Here is a 10,161-nt window from a genome sequence, read left to right on the forward strand (position 1 = left end):
TTATCCTTCTGCAGTTTCCTCTGGACATGTTCAGGGGTCGAGAACGCATGACCCCAAAAGCAGCATCTCTGCCTGCCACTTTACAGATGCATGACAAACACAATCTGTTCTCTTTTGTGCTCAGTTCACGCTCTTTGCACCAAATAAATACAGCACCTGATGAATCATACCGCAGAGAGCAACACTGCCTGTACCAGGAAGGCAGAAAACCGCCCTAAGCATATCTAAGAGAGTGGCAGGCAGCAATCTGTAAGTAGAGCTGTAGGGTGGAAAGACGGCTTCCTTGTCCGAATCACTGAGCACACACAGGCACCTACTCGAGGGTCATCCATCTAATGGACTTCTGGACACACATTCTTTGCAATAAGGCTGTCAATATCTTGTTTCACGAGTGCAACATTTGCTTATATGCTGTCAAAAGAAATTATCACTGAGAACATATTTAGAGTGAGCAACAGAATGCTGCTGATAAATCCTTAATCTTCCTGTCTCGATGCCTTTTCACGCTACAGGTGGTTTTATTCACAACTAATAATTTATCTAGAGTTTGTGTGTGTTGACAGGGTCTGAACATCAGGTCACAATTTTGCTGTTCCCAAAGTCACTTGTGATTGACTTGGTTTTCTAAACAACATCCCCCCAATAGATTCAAATTTCTATTGGCAAGGACACAACTGATCTCTTGGCCTCTGTAATCTCGATTTCCGCTGGTAATACCAGTCACCGTGAACTTGTGCATTTCGCTGCCTTTGATGATTGGCCCAATGGTCTGCAACCAATGGCCTTCTTGCCACCAATTCATGACCCGTCAACCCCAATCGTCCCACCAATCCAACAGGCACACAACACACAGCACAGAACAAATGTCCCAGTGTCAGAATCAATCCAGACAGGCTTCCCATCCTCCTCTCATAAAACTGGCATCTCATTTATCCAGGAGTGAGGACTAGCCCATACTATGGTAAATGGAATGACAGGGTATTTACACTTTTAGTGGCAGAGGGTCCTGAAGGATTTGAATTGTTTGCTTTCAACTCGTTTTCTCCAAAAAGCTACCTGAATGCGCATTTGAAATATTATTTCCATTTCCCTTTTGGTGACATGAGACCACTTTCTAGAAGATATCTTATTTGCGAGTGTATTTTTTTCTTTAAAAAAAAAAAAAGTTCTCCTCCAATACACATGTGCAGACGTGAGTAATGAAATGAATGTGTAGGAACAGGAAGTCTTCCGACTCACAATATTGAGAGTATTGAAAGGACCCCTTGCTGATATGCTTGAGGTGCACTGGTGCATAGAGGAAATAACAGACACCAAGGACCTGCACGCTCATGCAGCTACTTCTCCCTTTGAAGTTCTGACAGCATTCGGCTTCCTCTACTCAGTTGAATCCTGAGATCATAATTATTTACCATAACCATGGCACGCATCCGCCTGATGAAAACAAAAGTTTGACCACAATGATTCGGTCATATTCTATTCAGTGCAATTTCACAGCAACCACAGTCGCACAGATCAAATTGAGAAGGAGCAGTGTAGCATGAATATCAACTATAATAGCTCAAGACAGAAAGAGCAAAGGCATTCATATCTTTGTGATCTTCAGTGCAGACATATTCATGCTATCAAGGCCAAATGTTAACGTTAAACAGCCACTGTACAATGTGCTTGCTAAATAATTGGTTGTCTGTCCAAGCTTAACCGATAATATGTCAATGAATGTACCGACTTTATGAAATCCAGATGGAAATATAAACCCAAAGCAAAAGTGTTGTTATTTTGTCCGAGCTTGTGACAATCTAATTAAACACATGAGCAACCACACCTGGGATGCTACAGTAATAACAGTAACAAAAAACATTTGCTTCTCATTTTTGGTGTTTTTTTTTTAAAGAAATCTATAGTGTAGAGAAAGGCTCTGGAGAACTCACCAATCATGTGGATGGTGGTTCGTCCAGGCCTCGTCCCATGATGCTGTTGGATGGTGTCGTAGAAAGTGGCCTGACACAGCTGAATGGCAGTCACGCTGACCCAGAGGTACAGGCAGAGCAGCCAGGACATGACAGGACACATCTGCTAAAGACCAGCACAGGTGGAGTCAATACAAAATACATTATGTTCTCAACCTATGACCTTAACCCTGCCCCCCAACAAGCACACACACACCCTTCCACATTTGTGAGCAAAAATGTTGCAATTATTAATACCAAATACATTTCTTTCAATTTTACATGATTTTGTACAAGCACTCTGGTCTATAATTGGCCTTAATGCACCTCAGTGGAGTCTTTTAGTCATCGGAATTTATCATTAGCATGATTATATAAGTATGACTTCTTCACTGTTTCGTCTTCCTAGTTCGCCCTGTCTTGTCCCTGAGCCACAACGCTGCAAATGTGGAGTGATCCCTGGGGAGTTTTTCCCATGCAGCAGAGATTTCCCCTGACAGGCTGACTCCCTTCAACTCCTGAGCTGTGCTCCTGCCTCAAAACCTAAATCAAACTTAAAGATAGATAAGATTTTGCAAGCAGCTGGCTGCCAAGGCTCTTCTGTATCTGTCAGAATAATGTGACAGTGACACAGCAGTAATAGGAATCAAAAGCCTTGTAATGTTTCACCATGCTGTTTAGATAAGAAAAAGAAAAGAAAAATACAACAGCGAGCAATGCTCCTGGCCACAGGAGAAGGGTGGCTGTGAAGGAAATCTACGAAGGAGAAAATACAAAACGTTTCAGCCCTGAAATCACTTCACAACAGTTTTATTCACAGCAGCAAACTGCCAACAAGCAATAGCTTGTTTACCCTTTTTTTTAACATCATAGCATATTTATAAGATTTATGAGATAATTTGGATTCAATTCTTCAGGAAATGATTTTAATATGATATTGATTTTTGTTCCAAGTCCCTAAACTTTTTTTATCAACATTAGGAAGAAAAATTATGTGTTGCATCAATTAGTACTATTAACGTCATAAAATAAGTACATTCTCCAGATTGTACTTAGTGAAATACTTTTCAGCCCTTTCACATGTTCATTGGGTTTTTAAGCATCCAAAGCAGCAATAAAACAGTTCAGAAAATAGCTGAATATACATCTTAAATAAAATTGCCATTCTCAGTATAATCAATATTAAATCATATGGAATAAGATGAAAGAAAAATGCATTTTGTTCTTCTCAACAATGTGCCATAAAATACAATTATGTGTGCAAATTTCACACTTTAATACAAACACATTGTTATGGTAAATAAAGCTAAATCCTCCTGACAATGACATTATTTATTTTTTGCCTAGAGTAGAAAGAAGAAAATCTTACTTGAGCAATCCAACAAAGAGTGTATAAATATCTCAACAGAATGACATAAATCCATCCATAATGCTGCTCATGTTGATACCATCCAATAACTGAATTTAGCTCGAAGAGAGAACTCCAATGACTCTGCCTCCCTGCTCCACACTTTGATAGCAACAGTCCAGTGATTCAGAAATGACCGTCAAGCCGGCGTCAGGAAACAGATTTACAGCTCTTTCAATTCCACCTTTGAAATGTCACAGCTTCCCCTTGAGGAGCTGCTCCCACTGACACTGAATTCATTTGCCCCTTCGCATTTATAGGCACGTGCGGAGTGCTCCTTAATTAACTGTTGTGGAATCTCTTCTTTCAGCGTCTGCATCCTTCCAGTGAGAGGCAGCCTGTGAGCAGCGGCTCTCTCTGAGTCCCCCCCTTCAGCGAGCACTAAGAAACAAATGTTCCCGTACAGCCTGGCTGTTTGTAAAGACTGTATCACATGTCTTAAAGCCAGACTGCCTCTGGATTAGATTGGCATAGTGGGACTCCACCTGATCATATGCTTCTGAAAAATGCAAATCAGGGAAACTGGCACCACTCACTTCGCTGTGACCACATGATTAACAATTATTTACATTTAGAATGGATTTCTTTTTCTCCTGAGGGAACATTTCCTTTAATTTCTTTTCCTTTTTTGTCGTCAGTTTCTACTCTGCCCTACATAAAGAGAACTAAGTACATGCTTAATCTTTTCTAAATGATTTAAAGTTATTCCAAGAAACTTAACAAGAAAAGGATATTATATTACCCAATGTGAGCATGTGAGGAGAGAAAGACATAAACCTTTTGTCCTTAGCTAACCTTTGTGTTGTTAAAGGAAGGTGCAAAAAAGAAACTTTGGAAAGAATATATTTTAACAAGCTGAGCAGAAAGGAACGTTGAAAGCAGACTGTGATGATGAATGTCAATTCAGCTGGGGGTAATTTTAACCTACACTGGGCGAGTTCTTGAGTGTATGATGTAGACCTAATGGTGATCATAGCAAAGAAGGGGAGGTGAGTGCTGTTATTTGGAGTAAATCAGCGCTGATCTGTATGTGTGGGAAACAGCTCCATCCTCCCCATTCCTCACCACCTTCACTACATGGTGAGTTCTACTTTTGCATTGTGTCTGGATTTTTTTTATCACTAGCATGCAGAACATGCCCAAGGCCTGCAGCTCACACTGCCATCTCTACAGCATAAAGACTTCACATTTTATTTTGATGCTTGCTCAGGAAGACAGGGTGCATTCCCAGTTCAGGAAGGAAGAGGAACAGCATGAAACTACTTGAGATGTCGGCATACTACAACACAGCATTAATGTCTGAGGCTTTGGCAGAGTCAACTCTGTGCATTGGGGATTTGGGACTGAGTTGTTCTGAGCAGAACAATAGTTTCCAAAGATGGGGCAGTTATTAATTGTTCATAGAGATTTTCCCATTTTGACACTGGGCTTTGATACAAGCCATTTGTTTCACAGGGAGTTAGTAGAAGTATGTAGAATTCTTGGAGCATACCGGAGGTCGTGTATCCGAAACACAGACCCCTTAAGTCAATATTAGAATTGATCTTTGTTCCTTTGAAACACACATACCATTATCCAGAACACTTGGAAAAGAAATGTCCAAAAAGTCAAACTTCAATATGTGGAATAGGGTGGGTTATACCACAAAATCTGAATCTGATGTAACACCAGAATCACAGATATTGATACTGACACCAATACTTTTCATTATTAAAAGCGGGAGGCTAATGTACTATTTGAAAGCAGTGTGGCATGATTCATGAGGTAAATTTATCATTAATAATAATCTACCTCTCAAAACCTTTTCAAGCAGAGTGCATGTACCAAAGAAGAGTATATCCAGAGGCATCCATCCTATTAAAGCTAGTGCTGACACTCAAAACAAGACTTAGTATCGGTAGTATTGAATTTTTATTATCAATCCAACCCATCCCTAATGGTCAACAACCGTTAACCTTTATAAATGGCTAACAGAAGGTGTCTAAATCCCTGGGTAAACATAGTAAAGGTCTGTCATAATGTTGTGCACAATTAAATCACTCCAGTGAACCCAGTGAAGCACAGTCAAGAGGTTCTTTGCTGCTTGTTCAAAAATAATAAGCCTTTTTAACAATACTTGTTTATTTTTGCACGTCATGCATGTTGTGGGCCACATCATCCTAGAATTCCCAAAGCTTATATTCAGTCATACAGTAGATATTATTTCCATCCTAAATTAGTGATCTCCCAATTAATGGGAAACTTACCCTCTCTGTAGCACAGCCCCAAGACCATTGGTTCCTACAGAAGACGTGTATCTTATATACGGCCGGGTGAAGGAAAGAGTCAAAGGAGGGCATCCTTTGTTGCAAGAGGCCAATCCTTATTATCCTTTAACAGCATGAAGATCTAATTATCTCCCCATATAACTGCTAAGTATATAGCTAAATAGCTAATAGCGACCATTTATCAGGACATATTAATTGAAGCAGACTTCTGCAATTTATTAGTTGTTCTGGTTATTGTCATGTGACATGTTACTTTTGCACAGCCCAAATAAACCACATGATAGTCAGTGGTAATCAAATTTAAATATCTCATTTATGTTTAATTAAGTTAGTTAGTTAATGACCATGACTCTTTTTTTTTATCAGTTTTCTTTTTTTATACCACCTGCATTATGAAAATGAGAAACCACTCTTGTCCCTTGTGTCTGATCCAGAGCTTCTTGCTGTGGATTAGCATGCTCATTACAGCCCACGTCCATTCAGTTTTAAACCATTGTCTGAGTCCCATCAACCTTTATGTTAACCCAAGCATCAAACACATGTAAACTGGTTCATGACACTGACATTAATTTGATTTGCCAATTATTTTTTGCAAATGATAATTCTGCAGGGGAATCATTCTTTAAAGTTTGTGTTTGTGTGTGTGTGTGTGTGTGTGTGTGTGTGAGATCAATCATTCCTATGTTTGATGTTGCAGTCATGAATGCTATATATATATATATAGCATTCTATATCTATTTTCAGTGGCGGCTTAATAAACATTTTGGTGCTCTAGTTAGTTTTTACAGGCAGCAGGTTGGTGATTATGGAATTGACTTACAATATTGCCCATGTCCACGGATGCCTTCAGTATAATGGTGTGGCTCATTTATGTACTTTGGATAACAATGGAGCTCTGTGACACAGACATGTTATCACGCTTCAGGCAATACGTGTCTGTTGGATTTAGTGACATCTACCAGAATACCTCTTTCCTCACCCCTCCCTCTCCAAGCGTGTAGTAGACAGGTAAAAACGTGAAAACGTGAAAGGCGCTCTCTAGAACCAGTGTTTGGTTGTCTGTTCTGGGCTAGTCTCGCATTGCCAGACCTATCTTCACAGCGCTGCGGAAGAAGGTCTGGCAACACCACACATACATTCTGTGATAGGAGAAAAAACAGTCAGGGGTTGTTTGCATTTCCTTAAACCAATCGCAATCGTCTACAAAAGGGTCTTGGGAAGGAACTTGTTTTGGTGAAACATTTGCACCCCACAAAAGAAAATGCCACAATCAATATAAAATGAAGTTAACTGTTCACAAAATACAGTAACGTGAGCTATTTCAATGAACATGGTTAAACCTAATTTGCTCTTACCAGTGTATCGCCGTGTGTACTTGGTCCAAAGCAATCCCCACCAATTAGTCCCAAAACGTCCCAGTTATAGAGTAAATGCTGTAAACATATTTTCTTTGTTAATCTTTACAATCATTCCCTGAACAAACTAAGCAGGCCTGCCTTGTTGCACGATCCAAGTTTTCTTTAAAACTTGCCATTTTCAGCATGGTTGCTGCTCCTCGATGCAACCGGAGTTTAATGTAAACACAAGGAAGTGGAAAGTGAGGGCCATCCGGTGGAACTTCTGACGGCGTTGGAACTATCCGGTAAATGAATTGTTTTGATCATCGATCCAGACGAGTTTTGGGCTGCGTCCGAAATTCCATACTAAGATGCTATTTAGTAGGCTAAAACAGTATGTGAGATTTTTTAGTATGTCCGAAACTTTAGTATGAAACGAATAGTAGGCGAATTGCTTACTATTTCCGGTAAAATATTACAGTATGCAATACTGGACACTACGGCGACATAAATATCCCACAATGCAATGCGCTAGTAACATCAACGTTCAAAACAGACAAATGGACAGAAACCAAGGAGCTCTGTAACGTCAATGACGCTCTTATTTACATTACTACATATTTAAATGACTGTTGGTGTAGTTATTCACCTCTTTCAGTGATTTAAGCATTATCTGGCGATGCCGCTAGAGCAGAGGTCGGCAGGGGTTACCATGGTTACGCGTCTTCAACGGCAAGGAGGCTCTCAGGAAGTGACGTTGAAAATTACAGCTTAGTGCATCCGAAGAGATACACACTACTGTTTATTTACACAAAAGTATGTTGAACGAAAGTATACATAATGAGTATGTAGTGCAGAGTATGCAATTTCAGACACAACCCTGGGCTAATGAAGAAACATAGTGATGATGAATATTATGTTCCATTTCTGCTAGTAGATCCCCCTAACTCCTACACACTGGTCCTTTAACGTCTAACAACGTGTCAACAATTTATAATTCTTTTCACAGATGTTAGTTTCAATGACCCACAATCACTTTACTCATAACAAAACCCAAACTTTGTTGTTAAAATTATTCCAATTTTGAAAGAACACAAATGCCCCTGAATGTAAATCTATCATTCTTACAGTGCAACAGACAAATCAAACTGACTTTTTCCTGACCTGCACAACACCAGTTTCTGTCTGAAGAAGGTTCATGCGCTGCTGATTCAATGGACTCCTCCCTGAAAGCTTCTGACGGCTGCTCTCTGAAAAGCAACCCTGACTTTTTTTTTTAAGAATGTTCACAAAAGTTGTCTCCTAAATCTAAAAGGGTCGTTCCAGATGTGGCCAGGAAGCAGACAGCCCATAAGCTCCCACAGGCTTTTGGCCTGAATGTTACATACCTACAGTGATGAGATTGTCAGGGACAAGCATCATGCTTCTTACATCTGCAGAAAGGCAACATAAAGTCATGTATTTCTTTTTACAAATAATGGCAGCAATATGTGCCTACTCTTAACGCCTGTCTGATTCCATGTCAAATTTCTTTTCCAAATGGCATGCCCACAAGATAAGGTGTTGGTTGTTACTTTATGCCGAGGGTGGCTAAGCAGAGTAAAAATGTCAATAAATCGTTATGTTTTGCTCAGGGTGGGAGAGCTGGAGATGTCTCAGGAAAAACTATGGAGCTGTTTTCTATTTTGCTTCCCCCTCAGCTGTGCCTACTCTTGTCATAACAGGAATCACTAAAGGTTTAGCTGCCCTAAAAAACATGTGACATTTTAAGATGATATTACTCTTGATTGCAATAACACCATTCCCAGGAGGCCGATTTCTATTAGACATCGAGAACATGCCATACTGTAGATCATGTCATGCATTACCACGCAATGCCTTTTGGACAATAAAGGAGGAGGAGGGAGTTATATTGTAGATAAAAGTCATATTTTTCTACAGGCATTCCTGCTATGATTTCACACAAATCCTCACATGCACCTTCGGTTCATGCAGGCTGTGACATTAAAAAAAGACAAGTGGTGTGAAAACGGCTTCAAAGATTCCACAATAGAAGAAGATATCATCTTGCTGTTGGTTTAACAACTCAAATATCTTTTCTCTGAGATCAATAAATCACTGCCAGGAAATTACTTACAGTGAAACAGTGAGGGATCCCTTTCAAGTGATTCATTTGCATTTTCATTGAGTGTTTTTGTTTTCTGAAGCATTCTCTGCTCCTTTCTGGAAAGGTCAATATGGAAACGGTTGGTGTCTACTTTATCTGCATGAGCCAACTCTTAAGTTCAGTCAAGTAAGAAATCAGATTATCTTTATAGAAGGCAGTGTGAGAATCTGGCCTTTGAATCTTTTTCAGTAGAGTATTAATGTCTTAGTGGGCAGAATCATCCCCAAGCTGCTATTAGAATAACTGAAGTCTTGAGCGGGATGTTTTTCAATTCGCTGAGCTCCTCATGTTTAATGGAAATTGAGTGTCTCACCTTTACATCAATTGATCTTAACATTTAATAGATTCTTTTAAGGATATTAATCTTTTCCATTATATCTTTGTCGTGGATAAGAGAGAGGCATATTTCTCTCAGGCCAAACAACTCCTTCATTTCCCAGACACAAACCTTTCTGCACCTGAGGTTTGATATGAGAAAACTCAGGTGAAAGAAGCGGAATAAAAAGCTAACAGTTTGCCAATGTAATGCATGCGTAGTTCTCCCTCATTTTTTTTTTCAAGCATATAATTTGAAACTGGAAATGCCTTTGCTTCTCCATTATTTCCTGAGTCCGATTGACATTTACTGAGAGCTACACTATTTGATCCCACCATTAGGACAAAAATGTAATAGCATGCACATTATGAACATTTTCAAATTAACAAAGAGGGCTACAGTGTTGCAGTGTCAGGCAGAAAATATAGAGCCAGCATTTCAACATAAGTAGCCATTCTTTTAGCCCAAACTGCTGATGACAGTCTCCATAGAGAGCAGATGCTGTTGCCTTCTGGGTCTGGGCTTCACCGTTCCATTCCAGTAACTGCCTCTGTGCCTCCTTAGATTTTCATCTGTAAAACCTGCTCTCTCGCTCTCTCATGGCATCCAGGTGATGAAAAAACACAAATACAATAGGTGTCTCACACTCCTGCCTTTTAAAAATGTCATTGACCGTCAGCGGTTTTCTGGGTTAAGGGCCCATGCAGGGTTGTGTTA

The sequence above is a fragment of the Sander lucioperca genome, chromosome 12 (assembly GCF_008315115.2).
Source record: "Sander lucioperca isolate FBNREF2018 chromosome 12, SLUC_FBN_1.2, whole genome shotgun sequence".
NCBI classification, from domain to species: Eukaryota; Metazoa; Chordata; class Actinopteri; order Perciformes; family Percidae; genus Sander; species Sander lucioperca.